The sequence below is a fragment of the Schistocerca nitens genome, chromosome 3 (genome assembly GCF_023898315.1).
Source record: "Schistocerca nitens isolate TAMUIC-IGC-003100 chromosome 3, iqSchNite1.1, whole genome shotgun sequence".
Taxonomy (NCBI): Eukaryota; Metazoa; Arthropoda; class Insecta; order Orthoptera; family Acrididae; genus Schistocerca; species Schistocerca nitens.
The window spans coordinates 284,846,577-284,868,058 of NC_064616.1; the positions used below are offsets into that span (position 1 = coordinate 284,846,577).

The following is a 21,482-nucleotide window of genomic DNA, read 5'->3' on the forward strand; positions in this document are numbered from 1 at the left end:
ATGGGCCAATAAGATTCGAGCTCTCCTTTATCACTCTTCATCAGTAGTTCAGCTGAGTAGGCCCATTCATTCAGGGTCTGAGCATCATGCAGGGAAGGCATGATTCTGGTTTTGCTATAAACAATAGCAAATAAAGTTCCGGATTATCAACAATAATTTTCTCTCTCTATAGTTCAGTTGCGTGACCCTAGTCAGTTGTACTGTGGTAGAGAAAGGGTCAGGTTCTTCTGTAAATAATTACACTAATAATAAGAATAACTTATTGTTTATTGACAATAATTCTTTCATAATGTTAACAATTTTTGTGTGTTTATTAACAATAGTAATTTCTTAATTTACGGCTTATTTATAAGGTTAATTTACAATAATTTATTTCTTCTTGTAATTTAAAAGATTACATATATACATGTACATAAATACAAAGATATTGAAAAGGAACTTAAATACTATGTTTCCCATTTTGTTTGTATATATACTCCTTAATCTTTTATACAATATTTATATTTTCTTTCTGATCCATCTACACAAACACACACACACACACACACACACACACACACACACACGACCTGTATAGGTCGTTGAAATACAGTAAAGGATGTAACTGAAATTGTCAAATGGCTTGCACTCCTCCTCACTCATTTGCGGGTTATTCACCGTGGCATACCCGTACAGGCACTGGCAATGTGCCTCGCAAATCCTGCATTCGAAGAAGAGCAGCATATCAATAGCAGTCAACAGTTTGGCACTGACCCATGTCTTCCTTAACATTGCATCCCACGAAAGCTCTGGTGCAGTGAAATTGAAGGCAGGAACCAGATAGTATGTGCCAAATTCCTGTCAAACATTGTCTGTGTGCTCATGCTCTGCAACCATTAAAGTTAGTGCCTCTTAGTTTACTAGAGAATATGGTTATCTCGGGCAATGTGGTTTTGTGCAGTGTCTCTTATATAATACGGGTATTTGTAGGGAAAGAAACCCCCCCCCCCTTCGTCATCACTAGCTGATTCATTGAATCATTGGGATGATATGTAGCTCTAGTGATATGCATATCTTCCTAAGACATAATCTCAGCAAGTTTCCAGAGATACATGTGCATGAAACTGAGTGAATCCATATTCTTGGCGTGATTCTCTTGGGAAGGGAGATGCTCTCCTCAACAGTGTCAGGAACGATGGTGACCTTATCATCCTTCAACCCGAAATCACCCAAGTGCCGAACGAGGAACTGGACATCATACCAGCTCAAATTATAGAAAAAGACGGATATTTGCCGTTGCAGTAGGTGCTTCACGTTGCATGCATTGTGAGCTGCACTGCGGAGCTTTCCCGTTAGATGACAGTGATCTCTACGTGGATATTCCACGTCTGTATCCAGTGGCACACCACAAATATGACACTCAAATGCCTGCTCACACAAGGCATTATTCTCCTCTGAGTTGGTCATGGGGACGTTGTTGAGATAAATTCCATCAACTTCCCAAGTAAGTATTTCAAGCTCACCGGACGTATATTTGTGGGACTATCCCTGACGTAAGATTCGAATTTGTTGCAACTGTGACATACCAGCATACAGCTTGATATGCTATCAAATTCAGTACGTACCGTTATTTGAAGGTAGTTTGGGAGGTAGAGGAGTTGCTTTCACAATGCGTCGCAGGAGCTAGGAGACACTACAAGTTGGTGTGAACGACAAAGGGACATCGCTCCTCGTGGTATGTGTTCTTAAACTTTTAAGACCTTTTTATCCTAGGTAGGCATTTCCACAGGTACAAGTTCCTGGCTTGAGCTGCCAGTGAAGTGCCTTTCTAGATACTTATGGTAAATGAGTTGCCTCTACAGAAAGAATGCTGAGCATCATGATGTTTGCACATTTGGGTGGAAAGTAGGTGGGACGTGTTTTTGAAGCACACTTATTGCTTTTCATTTCCCTCGTTGGGACTGCAACAGGTCTACATGCCTGGGATGCTGACAGGCTAATTTTGAAAAGTAGAAGGGTCAAATTACTTTATGCTTGTCTTCTTTGTTCTGCATTGTGTGTTCATATGTGTTCACTTTCTGGCTCAACAACACCACGGTGTACAAATGAATTGAATAATCAGGGTTCTGCCTCTTGAATTTGGGTAGAACCTGGAGTTTTACGGGGAATGAGAGGCCTTGGAAATTATAACGCCAGCGGACATCACATGTTTTACCTGTTCTCGGATCAGAGGAATGTTCAGTGTGATTTCTATCGCTAGCCAGAAGTGACCATGCAAAGCAATAAGTATCTGTTAGAACTTGGACATTAACGCAACCACATACATCGCAAATATGTTTCAGAAGATTAATGTAACTGGACCCCCCCCCCCCCCCCCAAATAAGTGGATTAGAGAGATACGAGTATATATCGAGATGGAGTACACAGCTGAGTGCCTTACCAGACCCTCTGTCCTGCATTTTGGAAAAATGGCCTAGTATGATGCTCTTGGTGGTAGTTTCGAATCTATGAGCAACTCACGCTGTGGTATCACATCATTTCTCCCCCAGATTTGGACAATGCTTTTCTCCTCAGCACAGGCATCACTTCCCTCTTTCGGAATGCATCACTACACAGTACAGAACTACATTTCACTTAATGGTAGAACACCGCATTTTGTCGATGTATCCAGGGAGCTTCCTTTCCAGAACTGCTTGACAAGCGTTAAGGAAAGTGACCAGATCTCGGTAGATTGCTTTCGAGTTACCGTTGTGGGGAAGTCCTGCAGCCACACTGGACTACTTACTCAATGATTGCTGGCGCATTTGGTAACAGGGTCTCACATGCCCACATGAGATCTTGCCACCAAATGCGCCAACAATCATAGAGTTTTCCGGTGTGGCTGCAGGATCCGTAACAGCGTGGCTGTGGGTGCTGCCGCTGCTGCTAGACCCAATCTGCTTAACGTCTCTCCCAGTCTTTGCTTTCACAGGAAGGGCTCAGGTGAATTTGGAATTCATATCTGGATCATTAAAATACATTTGAGTACGTTGTCTTCTCTCATACCCACTAGTTCTGCCTACCATAAATCATGCAGGCCACGTATATGACTCATATGTACTGGAACGTTTTGAGAGTAGGCCTGTGGTGTTAACGCACGACCATCTCCATTATTCAGTAATACGTCTCTCTCAAAACTCAGAGATGATTGATATTTCGTTTGTGGGAGCTATATTCCCTGCTGCAGCTGAGGCTATTAGAGGGCATAGTCGTCTATGATTTTATTAGTGTCATCATAATAAATGTACTCCACAGGTAATGTGTTTAGCTTTTTATGCTGACCTTCAGTATGTTCCCTGTACATCACTGGTCTAATACTCCTCCTCCTCCTCCTCCTTCTTCTTCTTCTTCTTCTTCTTCTTCCTCTTCCTCCTCCACCATCTGACACCACTATGTGTGAGAGCTGTTTAATATGTTTTGCTGTGGGTCTAGACATTTCAGAGGGAGACGGTTCATGCTCCAGCTGCCCCATTTTGAACAGTCTCAGTTTGTGGCGAATGGCATTCCACGCTTCTGTGACTTTGCATTTTATCGATATTCTGTTGCATACTGCTCACACTTAGAGATAGTACATGTGGTGTCACCGCCAGACACCACACTTGCTAAGTGGTAGCTTTAAATCGGCCGCGGTCCATTAGTACATGTCGGACCCGCGTGTCGCCACTGTCAGTGATCGCAGACCGAGCGCCACCACACGGCAGGTCTCGAGAGACGGACTAGCACTCGCCCCAGTTGTACGGACGACTTAGCTAGCGATGCACACTGACGAAGCCTCGCTCATTTGCAGAGCAGATAGTTAGAATAGCCTTCAGCTAAGTCAATGGCTACGACCTAGCAAGGCGCCATAGCAATTGATAGTTATCGTATGAAGCATGTCTCATCAAGAACGATGTATACAAATGATGGATTAAAGTTAAGTATTCCAGAAGCTACGTACTTTTCTTTATAGCATTCATTACGTATCCTGTTTCAGACCTCACGCCATCGTGCGTGAGTTAACGCGTGCATTCGGCCTCCTCAACCAAGTAGTGTGCGTAGTGTTGGCTAACTGCTAACACTACAGTACACATCTTATATACTCTGAGGGTGATGAGTTGTCCGTCTTCTTAAGTCTTCTATCTCAGATTCATCTCGACAGACTCTCATTCGTCTCCCCCGTCAGGGATTCGTCCAACTTGAATTTCATAGCTATTCCCTTGATAAACACATACGGTTCTGTTAGCCTCGCATTGATACTTACGTTGACTGCTTCACTTTTTCCCTCTACGTACGGCTCACTTTTTTGGATTTTGTCGTTGAACTCTTTGACTTTTGTAACTGCTGCCCTGATAGATACTGCTATCCAATTCTGTTAACTGTGTGTTGATATCTTCCTCTCTCTGCTGGATTCTACCATTCAGCTGAGATTCATCTTTCGCGGTCACTGCCATGACACCACAATCCAGTTCCATTAATCTAGCGTTGATTGTCTCAATTTTTCTGTCGATGTATAAATGTATGTATGGCTTGTGCTTGACCCTAACGAGATGAGTGCGTATTGCATACGTGGGGATTTAACTATAGCCTACGATATACTGATACAGTTACACTTTGGTACACTGCCTTTTATGCACAATCTCGTCAAAGTTTCGTCTATATCGTCTCTCCTTCAGTTCACTAGTTTCTCTAGTAACCAGAAAACCACTCTGCGAATTATTCCAGCAATCCCTGCATATGGTGACAAATTCATTAAATAACATGTTGGTTCCTACATGAGCTTCGTTAAATATGCCTCAAATTAAGATTGTCCTGTTTGAAAGCGATAATGTTTTCATTATCCCTGGCCAACCGCTTCTGGATCCTTGAGTATCTCTGGCTCAAATAAAATATATCAACTTGCATATGGCAGGCAAAGCAGAAATATTTCCGGATCCCATTCTGATTCTCCTCTGCGAAGTTTTTTAATATGAGACCACTGTGTGGAATGTCACGCAAAAGTTCGTGCATTAGCTGATATTTTGGCCTAGTGTTAGAACAAGATCAATCGTCCTGCTACCTGAAGGTCCTATAGTTAAAGCAAGTATATTATTGCATGGTAATGATTCAGTTTTTTTCCTCCGACATGCATCATCATCATCATAATATCATAGCACTAGTCAGTTACCGCAGACTCTGCTGTTAAATATTTTAATTGTACCAGGGAAGTCTCCTGCTGTGACCGTATGTTCTTGGCTGGTTGATTTGTGGGAAGAGACCAAACTGCGAGGTCATCGGTCTCATCGGGTTAGAGAAGGATGGGGAAGGTTGTTGGCCGTGCCCTTTCAAAGGAACCATCCCGGCATTTGCCTGAAGCGATTTAGGGAAATCACGGAAAACCTAAATCAGGATGGCCAGACGCGGGATTGAACCGTCGTCCTCCCGAATGCGAGTCGTATGATCTCTCGGCATTATTGATGGCGAGTGAATGTTGCTGTGGAACAAAGCAGAAATATGAATTGATGTCTCACATAGTCTATATCATTCATCTCCAGATAATGTCACTTCAGACTGTAGCTAACGTTAAACAACATAATTACAATGCCATGTTGCTGCTCCTGCTGCTGCTTCACCACGCCGCCTGATGTTATGCCCATCGACATCGCCCCTTTTACTGGTTCTCTCACGACTGGGTGAGGTGTTTATCGACAGCTGTTTATATGTACTGCGGTAACAAAACTCATGGGATAGCGATATTAACCTATACAGATGGCGGTAGTATTGCATCGCGTATACAAGTTATAACAGGGCAGCTCATTGGCGGAGCAGTCATTTGTATTCAGGTGATTCATATGAAAAGGTTTCGAACATGATTATAGCCGCACGACGGGAATTAGCAGGCTTTGAACGCGGAATAGTAGTTGAAGCTAGACACATGGGACATTCATTTTCGAAAACCTTTAGGGAATTCAGTATTCCGAGATCTATAGTGTCAAGAGTGTGCCAAGAATACCAAATTTCAGGCATTTCCTCTCACCACAGACAACGCAGTGGCCGACGGCCTTCACTTAACAACGGAGAGCAGGGACATTTGCATAGAGTTGTCAGTGGTAACAGATAACTAGTACCGTATGAAATAACCGCAGAAGTTCAGACTAGTCACGGTGTTCCAACTTCACGATGAACATATCCATTTGGAGATGCTCCGAGGGCAACAAACGTTGCTAGAAGGCATTCGCATCGTCATACACTCCCGGCGCGTGGTTTTACGGTATGGGGTGCTGTTGGGTAGACAACACGATCACCTATGGTTCACATGGCCGGTAATAAGGGCAGCAGCTGTTACGTTTCCGACATGTTAAGGTCGATGGCCATGCCCTATCTTCGCGGTCTCCGTGACACATTTCAGCAAGATAGTCGAAGACAGAATGATGTCTGTTCTGAACTAACTTACCTCAATACATAGATTATTCGAGTGTTACCCTGGTCAGCACGTTCTCTAGATCTCTCACCCATCCAAAATATCTGTTCATGGGTTGCCGTGAGTCTGTCTCGCCACCACTCACCAGCCACTAAGATTGGCGAACTGGCGTACGGTCGAAGCAACATGGAACGACGTAATAGTATCTGTTATCAGAGCTCAGTTCGACCCGATGCTCAGCCAGTGTAGAGGCGTTGTTGATGCCAGAGAGGGCAGCTGTGTGTACTAAATTTTGCACCTTGTACACTCTCAAATCACAAATTTAACCATGTATTCTTCCGTTCTTTCTGCTATACTGTATACGCAGTTACGCACCATTAGTAAAATTTCGTTGTTTGCTATCCTTCCTGGTGAAGCAACTGTAATAGCCAAAATTGTAGTTTCGTCGAAACCACAATGACTGTTGTTGGACAATATGTGAACGAAATAATCCCCCTTTTTAATACAAAATTTTATCGAACTTCTCAGAGATGTGACTCATTCACAAGCCATGCGGATTTTGAAGACAAAAAATGGTTCAAATGGCTCTGAGCACTATGCGACTTAACTTCTGAGGTCATCAGTCGTCTAGAACTTAGAACTAATGAAACCTAACTAACCTAAGGACATCGCACACATCCGTGCCCTAGGCAGGATTCGAACCTGCGACCGTAGCGGTCTCTCGGCTCCAGACTGTAGCGCCTAGAACCGCACGACCACTCCGGCCGGCTTTTGAAGACACTCTTGCAATATCAATGTCTGAGCTCTTACTGTGCTGCTTTCCGATAAACGGTACTTCGGGCTGTAAGCATCTCGTAGGCTATCTGACACTTCCATTTATTATATAAGTGGCGCAATATGGACACGAATTACTATTATGCCGACTAGATACTTCATTACGAATGTTTCACCAGATATTGTGCTTTTTTCAAGTTCCTGGGAGCTGATGCGTGGTTGGCAGTAGTTAGTACGCTTATCAACCAGTTTCTGTTCTTTCCAGTGTGCATGTTGAGTGGCGAGAAAATGTCTCTATCTCTTTATGCGCCCTGAATCTATCGTGTCTTATTCTAAGGATGTCCGCGAGAGATATTCCATGTTGACAGCAGTGTTTTCGCACAGTTTTCCTCCAGTGTCGGTTCTCGAAATTTTCCCAACAGTATTTCACGGAAACTACGTCGTCTTTCTTACAAAGATTGCCATTGAAAATCTTTTTTGCAATCAGTGCTCCACAGCGTTCCAATGATTCAGAAGAAATGTTTTTAAAACAGCCAAAAGCTGTTACATTAATAATTTCGGTTCTAAAACATCACGAGGTCGACAAAATAATATTAACATAACATTGGAGAACGGTTCATTGACATCAAAATGGTTCAAATGGCTCTGAGCACTATGGGACTCAACTGCTGTGGTCATTAGTCCCCTAGAACTTAGAACTACTTAAACCTAACTAACCTAAGGACATCACACACATCCATGCCCGAGGCAGGATTCGAACCTGCGACCGTAGCAGTCGCACGGTTCCGGACTGCGCGCCTAGAACCGCGAGACCACCGCGGCCGGCATTGACATCAAAAGTACAGGCGGAAGATAGGAATCCATTTGATGCCAACAAACTGACATATTGTTAAACCACTGTGCTTGATACGGTTGTTAAGTTACGAGCGCCCACCGTATAGCGCAAATGTTGGAAAACAGTGAAAACCGTAGACACCGTAAAGCCGTAGACACGTTTGCATAGCTAAGGAAGTTCAAGCCTGTGTAAGAGTACGAAGCCTGCAGTGAATACTCTTAAGCAGACTAGGACTCTATTTAGCCGTTTTTATGGCTTTGTGGTGTTTTATCGGTTTTTATGGTTCCCCCGACATTTAGCCAGAACCACTCTTACGCTATACAGAGAGCATTCTTAACTTGGTCATCATATGTCATTACCTTGCATTTGTCAAGATTTAAACAAGTGGATATTTTGTCAGTCTTTGCGTATCTTCTTACGATCGTCCAACTACTATAATTTCCCGTATGTTACAGGATCGTCAGCAAGCTACTTAATAGTATTACTGACTCTGTCCGAGAAATCGTTTATTGTAGACTGGAACACTCCGTGCCGCCGTTGGATAAGCAGCTGCAGCAGCAAGTCGTATACTCCTAGCTCACTCATTTGTTACATAGTTTAATTCTTAATTTCTTTGCGTGTTTTTGGTACTTGCATTGTTTAATTCATAAATTTCGGGCGTATTATAGTATTTGAGAGTTGTAGCATCGCGTTTTAGTACCTGAATAGTGTAAAATCGCGTAGTCTCCTTCCGCCGCCGAGCAGTGTGTCAGTAGTGCGCAAGTAGCAGCATTACTGCATTTACTAGGCAATCTTGTATTTTAATAACCGTTTAAATTTTGTGTCGATTTCTTTGCGCTCTCTGTAGATTAGTTCAGACGTTCTTTGCACAACAGTTTTTAGCATGGATAGGGACTGCAACTGATGTGTGCGGATGCAGGCTGAGTTGGCATCCCTTCGCTCCCAGCTTCAGGCAGTGTTGGCTTCGGTCACACAGCTTGAGGCTGTTGCCAATGGGCATCACTGTGGGGTTCCGGATGGGGGTTTGTCGGGGACGGCCAGCTCGTTCCACGCATCCCACGATCGGACTACGACTGTGGTTTCCCGGGGTACTGCCCGCATTGAGGCTGATCCCTCACCTGTGGTAGAGTGGGAGGTCGTCTCAAGGTGTGGCAGGGGGCGAAAGACATTCCGGAGGGCTGAACGGAAGGCCTCTCCAGTTTGTCTGACGAACCGGTTTCAGGCTCTATCTCAGGCTGATACTGATCTTCGGCCTGACATGGCTGCTTGTCCTGTTCCAGAGGTTGCCCCCTCAGTCTGCAAGATCCGGGCGGTCGCAGAGGGTGGGCTTACTGGTAGTTGGGAGCTCCAACGTCAGGCGCGTCATGGGGCCCCTTAGGGATATGGCAGCAAGAGAGGGGAAGAAAACCAATGTGCACTCCGTGTGCATACCGGGGGGAGTCATTCCAGATGTGGAAAGGGTCCTTCCGGATGCCATGAAGGGTACAGGGTGCACCCATCCGCAGGTGGTCGCTCATGTCGGCACCAATGATGTGTGTCGCTATGGATCCGAGGAAATCCTCTCTGGCTTCCGGCGGCTATCTGATTTGGTGAAGACTGCCAGTCTCGCTAGCGGGATCAAAGCAGAGCTCACCATCTGCAGCATCGTCGACAGGACTGACTGCGGACCTTTGGTACAGAGCCGAGTGGGGGGTCTGAATCAGAGGCTGAGACGGTTCTGCGACCGTGTGGGCTGCAGATTCCCCGACTTGCGCCATAGGGAGGTGGGGTTTCGGGTTCCGCTGGATAGGTCAGGAGTCCACTACACGCAACAAGCGGCTACACGGGTAGCAGGGGTTGTGTGGCGTGGGCTGGGCGGTTTTTTAGGTTAGATGGCCTTGGGCAAGTACAGAAAGGGCAACAGCCTCAACGGTTGCAGGGAAAAGTCAGGACATGCGGGGACCAAGCAGCAATCGGTATTGTAATTGTAAACTGTCGAAGCTGCGTTGGTAAAGTACCGGAACTTCAAGCGCTGATAGAAAGCACCGAAGCCGAAATCGTTATAGGTACAGAAAGCTGGTTGAAGCCAGAGATAAATTCTGCCGAAATTTTTACAAAGGTACAGACGGTGTTTAGAAAGGATAGATTGCATGCCACCGGTGGTGGAGTGTTCGTCGCTGTTAGTAGTAGTTCACTCTGTAGTGAAATAGAAGTGGATAGTTCCTGTGAATTATTATGGGTGGAGGTTACACTCAACAACCGAGCTAGGTTAATAATTGGCTCCTTTTACCGACCTCCCGACTCAGCAGCATTAGTGGCAGAACAACTGAGAGAAAATTTGGAATACATTTCACATAAATTTTTTCAGCATGTTATAGTCTTAGGAGGAGATTTCAATTTACCAGATATAGACTGGGACACTCAGATGTTTAGGACGGGTGGTAGGGACAGAGCATCGAGTGACATTATACTGAGTGCACTATCCGAAAATTACCTCGAGCAATTAAACAGAGAACCGACTCGTGGAGATAACATCTTGGACCTACTGATAACAAACAGACCCGAACTTTTCGACTCTGTAAGTGCAGAACAGGGAATCAGTGATCATAAGGCCGTTGCAGCATCCCTGAATATGGAAGTTAATAGGAATACAAAAAAAGGGAGGAAGGTTTATCTATTTAGCAAGAGTAATAGAAGGCAGATTTCAGACTACCTAACAGATCAAAACGAAAATTTCTGTTTCGACACTGACAATGTTGAGTGTTTATGGAAAAAGTTCAAGGCAATCGTGAAATGCGTTTTAGACAGGTACGTGCCGAGTAAAACTGTGAGGGACGGGAAAAACCCACCGTGGTACAACAACAAAATTAGGAAACTACTGCGAAAGCAAAGAGAACTTCACTCTAAGTTTAAACGCAGCCAAAACCTCTCAGACAAACAGAAGCTAAACGATGTCAAAGTTAACGTAAGGAGGGCTATGCGTGAAGCGTTCAGTGAATTCGAAAGTAAAATTCTATGTACCGACTTGACAGAAAATCCTAGGAAGTTCTGGTCTTACGTTAAATCAGTAAGTGGCTCGAAACAGCATATCCAGATACTCCGGGATGATGATGGCATTGAAACAGAGGATGACACGCGTAAAGCTGAAATACTAAACACCTTTTTCCAAAGCTGTTTCACAGAGGAAGACCGCACTGCAGTTCCTTCTCTAAATCCTCGCACAAACGAAAAAATGGCTGACATCGAAATAAGTGTCCAGGGAATAGAAAAGCAACTGGAATCACTCAACCGAGGAAAGTCCACTGGACCTGACGGGATACCAATTCGATTCTACACAGAGTACGCAAAAGAACTTGCCCCCCTTCTAACAGCCGTGTACCGCAAGTCTCTAGAGGAACGGAAGGTTCCAAATGATTGGAAAAGAGTACTGGTAGTCCCAGTCTTCAAGAAGGGTCGTCGAGCAGATGTGCAAAACTATAGACCTATATCTCTGACGTCGATCTGTTGTAGAATTTTAGAACATGTTTTTTGCTCGAGTATCATGTCGTTTTTGGAAACCCAGAATCTACTATGTAGGAATCAACATGGATTCCGGAAACAGCGATCGTGTGAGACCCAACTCGCTTTATTTGTTCATGAGACCCAGAAAATATTAGATACAGGATTCCAGGTAGATGCTATTTTTCTTGACTTCCGGAAGGCGTTCGATACAGTTCCGCACTGTCGCCTGATAAAGTAAGAGCCTACGGAATATCAGACCAGCTGTGTGGCTGGATTGAAGAGTTTTTAGCAAACAGAACACTGCATGTTGTTATCAATGGAGAGACGTCTACAGACGTTAAAGTAACCTATGGCGTGCCACAGGGGAGTGTTATGGGACCATTGCTTTTCACAATATATATAAATGACCTAGTAGATAGTGTCGGAAGTCCCATGCGGCTTTTCGCGGATGATGCTGTAGTATACAGAGAAGTTGCAGCATTAGAAAATTGTAGCGAAATGCAGGAAGATCTGCAGCGGATAGGCACTTGGTGCAGGGAGTGGCAACTGACCCTTAACATAGACAAATGTAATGTATTGCGAATACATAAAAGAAGGATCCTTTATTGTATGATTATATGATAGCGGAACAAACACTGGTAGCAGTTACTTCTGTAAAATATCTGGGAGTATGCGTGCGGAACGATTTGAAGTGGAACGATCATATAAAATTAATTGTTGGTAAGGCGGGTACCAGGTTGAGATTCATTGGGAGAGTCCTTAGAAAATGTAGTCCATCAACAAAGGAGGTGGCTTACAAAACACTCGTTCGACCTATACTTGAGTATTGCTCATCAGTGTGGGATCCGTACCAGATCGGGTTGACGGAGAAGATAGAGAAGATCCAAAGAAGAGCGGCGCGTTTCGTCACAGGGTTATTTGGTAACCGTGATAGCGTTACGGAGATGTTTAACAAACTCAAGTGGCAGACTCTGCAAGAGAGGCGCTCTGCATCGCGGTGTAGCTTGCTCGCCAGGTTTCGAGAGGGTGCGTTTCTGGATGAGGTATCGAATATATTGCTTCCCCCTACTTATACCTCCCGAGGAGATCACGAATGTAAAATTAGAGAGATTAGAGCGCGCACGGAGGCTTTCAGACAGTTGTTCTTCCCGCGAACCATACGCGACTGGAACAGGAAAGGAAGGTAATGACAGTGGCACGCAAAGTGCCCTCCGCCACACACCGTTGGGTTGCTTGCGGAGTATAAATGTAGATGTAGATGTAGAACACTCGAAGCCCTGTTGCGCTGCCTTGGGGCACTCCCGACATCACTTCCATTTCTAATCAAAATATCCACGGGTGTATTGCCGGTCTACAGTGTCCAACGGGCACAATATTTTGGCGATCATACATGTCGCCATCATCAGGTGAACTGACGGACTGAGCTCCTGTGAACGTGCCGGCACGGAGATCCGTACACTATGGCTGCTCAGGGGGAACTGGGTTCGGTCGCGGCGGCGGCCGATTTAAATACCCTCCGCCCGCGGCGCGCTCACTCCGCCGTCCGCGCCCCGCGCCACGGTCGCGCGGTGGAACAGATTGCGACGGCGTCTGAGATGACGTCGGTGTGATGGCTCTGTCCGCCGTGGTCGTCACAACTATACATTTGCTCGATTTACTCTTGATTAACCCAATCGCTGGTTCCCAAGCCTTGCTAAGATTATAGCCACAGTCACGGTTTATGAGGTCGTCATTGGTGCGAATTTCGATGGCCTCTCTAACAACGCTGTCCCAGTATCTCGACGTCTGTACCAGAATCCTCGTGCGTTCATACTCCATAGCGTGATTTTCCGACAGACAATGTTCAGCGACCGCCGACTTGCTCGGATACATCAGTCGAGTGTGCCTCTGGTGTTCACGGCATCGATCCTCGACGGTACGCATCGTCTGACCAATATACGACTTGCCACATTGACACGGAATCTGGTACACGCCGGCCTTCCTCAAACCGAGGTCATCTTTGGCGCTCCCCACCAGTGCACGGAGGGCAAAACACAGTTCCTACCCGGTGTTTCTTCAAAATGCGGGCGATTTTCCCCGAGAGTGCGCCTGTATATGTGATAAACGCAGTGCCTACCTCCTCCCTCGTGATTTCATCCATCTCCATAGTGTACGGATCTCCGTGCCGGCACGTTCACAGGAGCTCAGTCCGTCAGTTCACCTGATGATGACGACATGTATGATCGCCGAAATATTGTGCCCGTTGGACACTGTAGACCGGCAGTACACCCGTGGATATTTTGATTATCAAATACGCCGTGAGAAACTCAAGAGTCACATCATACATCTTTACGGGGAGGAGATGTACCGCAGCATGAAGAAATTTGAAAAGTTGCGCCACCGTAGATGTCGTTTGCTAAGTACTCTTGCCTTTTTAAAGAGATGTCGTTCCGAGAATGTTGTTCCAAATTTTGCTAAGGTTATGCATCACATCGATTATGCAGCAGCTAAGAGAATCAAGAAACGAGCCAGCATCGCATTGGTACGTGAGAGAGTGCAATTCACCCGCCGGAGCCTTGAGTTTATCTCACAGGAATTACTCAAACTACATTTGCAACTGGCTAGTAATTTCACTTCTTTTTCCTGGGATTGGATTGATGGTGTCACCTGGGTTGCGGCTGATTCCGCCCATAAGAAGGCAACGGGACGTCAAACAGCTAAGTTCTCACGTCTCCTTGACAAACCATCTCTGCAGGTTCCGGGCAAGACTGCCATCAGTTTGAGTGGCATGGTGTTAAGTGATGATGCGGTCTCGATTTTGCAGAAAGGTCTCAACTTCGCTCCCACCCCCAAGTTCACTCCGGTCGCAGAAATTGTTAGTGCTGTTGAACAGGTTGCAGCTCGACTTCCGCCTGAATCAGCTGAGGAAATAAGTCGTGAAACTTGTCGTGCGTTGACGAAATCCAAGCCGATGAAGTCAAATATCACTAGTAAAGAGAGGGCGGCCATTCATGATCTGAGGGAGCGCTCTGAAATTGTTGTCTTACCGGCTGACAAAGGCAATGCTACAGTTGTTGTCTCCCATAAGGACTGCACTGATAAGATGCACAGCCTGCTAAATGACGATTCCTACCGGAAGATCAGCGTTGACCCTACAAAGAAGGTGGACAACAAGACGAGGTCGCTTCTCAAGGACGCAGATTTACCGGAGGGTGACGCTAAGAAATTGTTACCCCAAGGTCCGGTACCGCCTAGACTATATGGACTCCCGAAGGTTCACAAAGAGGGGGTACCATTACGCCCCATTGTCAGCAACATCAGGGCACCTACATATTTGTTGGCCAAATACCTGACGGGAATATTAAGTCCTTATGTGGGTAAATGCCCTCATCACATCCGTAATTCCGTGGATTTTGTTAAACGCCTTGATAGCTTCACGTTGGGTGAGTCAGATATCATGGTGAGTTTTGACGTCATTTCCTTGTTCACGAGGGTACCCCTGCGAGAGTCACTAGAATTGATTAGTCAGAAGTTTGACGAGAAGACCACTGAACTTTTTAGGCATGTCTTGACTTCCACGTATTTTCTTTTTAATGGAGAATACTACGAACAAACGGAGGGAGTCGGCATGGGTAGCCCACTCTCACCGGTGGTAGCGAATTTGTACATGGAGAACTTCGAGGAGGAAGCCCTGTCGTCATCCGAATGGAAACCTACTTGCTTTTTCCGTTACGTGGACGACACGTTCGTCATCTGGCCACATGGTATGGATAAACTCCTTGACTTCCTTACACATCTAAACTCCATACACCCCAACATCAAATTCACTATGGAGACTGAAACGGAGGGTAAACTACCTTTAGCCGGCCGAAGTGGCCGTGCGGTTAAAGGCGCTGCAGTCTGGAACCGCAAGACCGCTACGGTCGCAGGTTCGAATCCTGCCTCGGGCATGGATGTTTGTGATGTCCTTAGGTTAGTTAGGTTTAACTAGTTCTAAGTTCTAGGGGACTAATGACCTCAGCAGTTGAGTCCCATAGTGCTCAGAGCCATTTTTTTAAACTACCTTTCCTTGACGTCTTGGTCAAGAGAAGGCCTGACGGCACCCTAGGCCATAGGGTGTATCGGGAGACAACGCACACTGATCTGTATTTGCACGCAGACAGCTGCCACCACCCTTCACAGAGGAATGGGGTGCTTAAAACTCTAGTACATAGGGCGCGCACTATCTCTGACGCAGAGAGTCTACCCCAGGAATTGGAACATCTGAGAACTGTATTTCGAGAAAATGGGTACTCAGAGTGGCAGATTCAACGTGCTCTCCGCCCACCCACTACAGCACAACCTGTGGAGATGGATGAAATCACGAGGGAGGAGGTAGGCACTGCGTTTATCCCATATACAGGCGCACTCTCGGGGAAAATCGCCCGCATTTCGGAACTGTGTTTTGCCCTCCGAATAAAACTCGTGCACTGGTGGGGAGCGCCAAAGATGACCTCGGTTTGAGGAAGGCCGGCGTGTACCAGATTCCGTGTCAATGTGGCAAGTCGTATATTGGTCAGACGATGCGTACCGTCGAGGATCGATGCCGTGAACACCAGAGGCACACTCGACTGATGTATCCGAGCAAGTCGGCGGTCGCTGAACATTGTTTGTCGGAAAATCACGCTATGGAGTATGAACTCACGAGGATTCTGGTACAGACGTCGAGATACTGGGACAGCGTTGTTAGAGAGGCCATCGAAATTCGCACCAATGACGACCTCATAAACCGTGACTGTGGCTATAATCTTAGCAAGGCTTGGGAACCAGCGATTGGGTTAATCAAGAGTAAATCGAGCAAATGTATAGTTGTGACGACCACGGCGGACAGAGCCATCACACCGACGTCATCTCAGACGCCGTCGCAATCTGTTCCACCGCGCGACCGTGGCGCGGGGCGCGAACGGCGGAGTGAGCGCCGCGGGCGGAGGGTATTTAAATCGGCCGCCGCGGCGACCGAACCCAGTTCCCCCTGAGCAGCCATAGTGTACGGATCTCCGTGCCGGCACGTTCACAGGAGCTCAGTCCGTCAGTTCACCTGATGATGGCGACATGTATGATCGCCGAAATATTGTGCCCGTTGGAAACTGTAGACCGGCAGTACACCCGTGGATATTTTGATTATCAAATACGCCGGGAGAAACTCAAGAATCACACTTCCATTTCTGTTTAATATTCGCCGTCCAGCACAACGTATTAGCTTCCATTATTCAAAATTCTTCGTGCCAGTCGCGCATCAGTGAGGATACACCACATGATTGTATTTTGTTGTGTTACAATGTCAATTCCCTTGGGGGTATCTAGATCGGTGTAGGTAAATGGATAAACATAACGTCACAGATAATGCGCTCTTGTGAAAGTAAAACTCTCTCTCTCTCTCTCTCTCTCTCTCTCTCTCTCTCTCTCTCTCTCTCTCTGTGTGTGTGTGTGTGTGTGTGTGTGTGTGTGTGTGTGTGTGTTTTAAGCGAAGTGCCGGAAAGTCAGTTTGGAAAACCGTTGGACAAGAGCGCCATCGACCGATGTTTTCGGCGAACGAGGCAGAGAACGGATTTTGTGTGCTAGAAGTTGCCCTTTATCAATCGATAGTTACTGTGCGAAGAGCTTTCCTTGGCAAGTTTCACAAGACGCCGCCAGTTTACAACAGCATAGTGAAGTGCTACAAGAAATTCGAGGAGAATGGTTGGTTGTGCGATGCGAAACATTCGGGGCGACCGGGCGTATCTGAAGACACAGTGGAACGTGTGAGGAACGTGATGTTGTGAAGTTCCACAAAATGTTCCTACCAATTGATGCAGCACTGAACACCTCTCAGCCAACCGTGTGGAAAATTCTACGTAAGTGATTAAGAATGAAGCCGCACAAACTGCGCGTTCTGCAGTTTTGTATCGATATGCAGAACCATGTTGAAAATAAAATACCGTTTCTGCCACAGAACCTCGAAGACTACAACGACATCGCATGGCAGCAGCTTTTCTTACCGTCACTTCTGATGCGCTGGCTTGGGTATGGGCAATTTGGACTACCAATTAGATGCGTGCTCTGCGACGAAGGATGGGCGCACACAACATTTATAAAGAGTGATCAATTATTATCGCTTAATCTGTCTTAGTCCGCCCCGATAGCTGAGTGGTCAGCGCGGCGGTCTGTCACGCCATGGGCCCCGGGTTCGATTCCCGGCTGGGTCGGAGATTTTCGCCGCTCAGGGACTGGGTGTTGTGTTGTCTTCATTATCATTTCATCAGTGGAAGGCAACAGGAAACCACCACTGGAACCACTTCCCTAGGCGCTCATGCGGTGTACCTCTCTGACGAGGCTTCCCCCATGACAAAACCTGCCGTAAGGCTGAACACAATGTTGTAATCTGTCTTAAGCTTAATACAATTAATTAAAGAGAATTACACACCAGCTGCGTTTAGCTTTTGTGTACAAAGAATTTTCTTTGGTAAATAAAAGCGAAACGTGTCTAGTGTAAAATACTCTTCAATCAGTTGCAGTAAGTTTGAGACGAAAAACGCAATAATAATTGATTTTAACAGCTGCTGCGGAAGATAACCATGCAGACGAACATATTAAAAAAAGAAACTTTGTAATTTTGTCTTTCATGTATTGTATCTTTGTTACGTAGTTCTTGGCAGTTCATGTGTACCGATTTTTCTAAATGTTCACGTGAATCTTCTATTAGTAAGATATTGTGCGTGGAAAAAGCAAGCCGTGTTTCCCTGTATTCGTTCGCTTCTTCGAAAGTAGTGTCTTTCCCTCCAGGAACGTCAAAGTGTTTGGCTTAGAATATGTTAAGATATTTGCAACAGACGGAAATTAGCGATTGGTTTGTATTTCTGTGTATCCATTATTCAAACAAATGGCTCTGAGCACTATGCGACTTAACTTCTGAGGTCATAAGTCATTCTTCAAACACCGTAGGACAATGCAACGAAGGAACAGACATATTTTCGGGATAAAAGGGTCAAGTTCTGTTTTAACTTAAAAGATTCTATTATTACTTTAAGACATTGCTATAAATGTGGTGTAAAGCAAATAATGTCTATCGCCAAAATTAGCAATAGAAGAGCGATGCGGGTAATGTTCAGTGAATTTGAAAGCAATATCTTATTTGAAGGTTTTCAGAAATGACCACAATCGGTCGCCTTTCTTTATGGTAGAATAATTACAAATATGAAAATAAAAATTCTAAAACGTTCTATCATCGAGAAAGGCGGCTGGTAGCAGTCATTTCTGAAAACGTTGATTTATCACAATCACTGTGTTCCACATCCACAGTCGATAAAAGTTTTAATATCTTATCTCCTGTACTGACGAAGAACCGTAGGATGTTTTGTCAACGGATCACTGTTTTCTATATTGTTGCGCATTGCCCATTCTGGCAGCGAAACAGACGATGACAGAAAGAAGGCTAGGATAGAGGTTCTTTGTTCACAAATTATTTCTGTGTCAAAGTTAATGACACACACTGGCTCCGTGCTTAATACACGAAAAAGAATATATGGAAGATGATAGTCTCCTTTTTCTTTCCTTGAAGGCATCCACAGGACTGCCGTATCTGCTGTTAAAGTTGGGTACTTTTTCTGTGTGTTCACTTTTTCGGTGCCCATATATTGAAACAGTTGTTCTCTTCTGTTACAGCCGAATTGCAACAGCGGCTGGTCAATATCGTTAACACCAGCAAAAGTTTCTAAATCAGGTAAGGTCGCTAAAACTCAATAGCTCTCACTCTACTCTCAAAACTCGCCCTACTTTCATTGTCCTTTCGCTATGTCATCCATTTATATTACGAACCGTGCTACGAGGCGATAATATGCGCACAAATTACAAATAAATCAGTAAACCCCGATTATTTAAAGAATCGAAATCCCATGTATAAAACATCTTCAAACGTCTGATTACTTTACAAATGGTGTTAAATATTTTGAGGTTAAGCATTCAAGCGAGAAAAAGTTTAGAAATTTTTTGAAATTGCCCTTAAATTTTGTTCTAAGTCGCTGAGTGCTCTTATTATGAAACTGTGGATGAAATACAGGGTGTACATAAAGTCCGGAAACACTTTCAATTGTTTATCGCACAAGAACCAAACATTGTACAGATATCATACATATGTCATTTTGAAGAGAAATCCTGAAAGTTTTCCTCCATGTGTACCGCCACAGCGTAGATTGGTAATTTGCCGATAGTCAGCGCTAGTCGCAAACATGGCGAGTTCAGGTGCGGAGCGAGCTGTTTCATGAAATGGCCTCCCCGATCATCAGATTTCACTCCGTGTGACTTTTTTCTGTGGGTACCTGTACCGCCTCTACCACGTGATGATGTAGCAGAGCTCCGGGAGAGAATACGGGAAGCGACTGCCACAGTCGACGATGCCATGCTGGGGCGGGTATGACAAGAACTCGATTACCGTATTGACGTCTGCCGGGTCACTCATGGTTTGCATTTCGAATGTCTTTAAAAAAAGCTTTCTGAGTTTCTCTTCAAAATGCAATATGTATGACATCTGTAGAAAGTTTAGTTGTTATGCAATAAATGATTGAAAGTGTTCCCCGACTTTTTTCACGTACGTCGATGTTTATGACATCATATCTCATGAACTGTGTGTCGTGCAATGATTTAATTTTACAGGCACATTCAGTGATACATGTAAATACTGTCTGCAAAATGTGTTGGGAATACAGTTCCTAGGAAAGAAGTAATATATTAAAAATTCATGCCTGATGACGAAGTATTACTGCATGAATATCGAAAGTGTAGTAAACGATACAATTTTTTGGTTTCATCATTTTGTGGGGGGCGTCAGCGAGAAAAAGCTTTATACATGTTTGAAATTATGCTGAAAGTTTGTTGGAAGATGCTAAGTGCTCTTGCTCTCAGATACTGAATGAATAAAATGCGAGTATTTGCGCGCACTCAGTTACGCTGACTTGAGACAAACACGCAGGCTCTAACTGTAATACTTGTCTTATTGTGTTAAATTTTTAACATAAGGTCACGCCTCTTAATCAGTATGCATGCGACAGCCTGTTTACCAAATACGTTCGAAAAAGTCCGTATAAAAACGGGATTTTTTTGGTGCTCATACCTCGGGTTCTGTTGATGATAAAAAGATAGGGTCAAGAGTTTTGGATAGCCCTTGAGTTCGAATCCACTTGTATAACCAAAAGAAGAATCGTCTCATTGTAACGATCCTACGGTACAGGGTCAACGTATGAATATTACACACTTCGTCCTGCTTAGGGAAATATAGTAAATGGGTTGTTTCTTTTTGCGTTTGGTGTGGTGTACGGTGAGCTTGATAGATATTATGGAGGCACCATTGGTTCATGGGCGGTTCGTCGGAAAACCCAAAAAAGCATTATTTACTGTATTTTCGCCGCCAGCAGCGGCCAAAAACCCAGCCGAGTATTCGATGTCGGCTTTAGACAGCAAATGGCTGAAATTTTTACAATGTATTCCTACAAGCCCCATCTCTAATAACATTGAAAATTTTCTTGATTTCTTTATCAGTTTCTAAAATACAGAGGTTCAAAGGTACCGTACCTCTACACGTAAAATTCGATATGAGACGAAATCTAAATAGTAAATAACATTGACAGAAAGCGATAGCACAAGGGTAAACGAGACAGTGCCAAGAGGGGAGGAATAAAGAGAAAGTGGAAGTGGATGAAAAGATAATGAGAGACAGAATGTATGAAAATGACAATGAGGAAGAGAGATATAATGACAGTGAGGGGGAGAGCTATTTTTTTTTATTTTTTCTGGTGACTTCCTCCTGACAAGGGAACCTCCCCATCGCACCCCCCTCAGATTTAGTTATAAGTTGGCACAGTGGATAGGCCTTGAAAACCTGAACACAGATCAATCGAGAAAACAGGAAGAAGTTGTGTGGAACTATGAAAAAATAAGCAAAATATACAAACTGAGTAGTCCATGGGGAACATAGGCCACATCAAGGGTGATCTGAGCTCTAGAGCGCCG

The 21,482-nt window shown here is 44.9% G+C and overlaps 1 protein-coding gene across 1 annotated transcript in view; it reads left to right on the forward strand.

The window, feature by feature from the left end:
- LOC126249181 (uncharacterized) overlaps window positions 1-21,482 on the forward strand; it is a 511,658-nt gene that overhangs the window by 191,021 nt on the left and 299,155 nt on the right. Inside the window, exon 3 of the mRNA XM_049950836.1 lies at window positions 19,143-19,200. The gene's annotated coding sequence lies outside the window, so the exon portion shown is untranslated. The remainder of the gene's footprint in view (window positions 1-19,142; window positions 19,201-21,482) is intronic.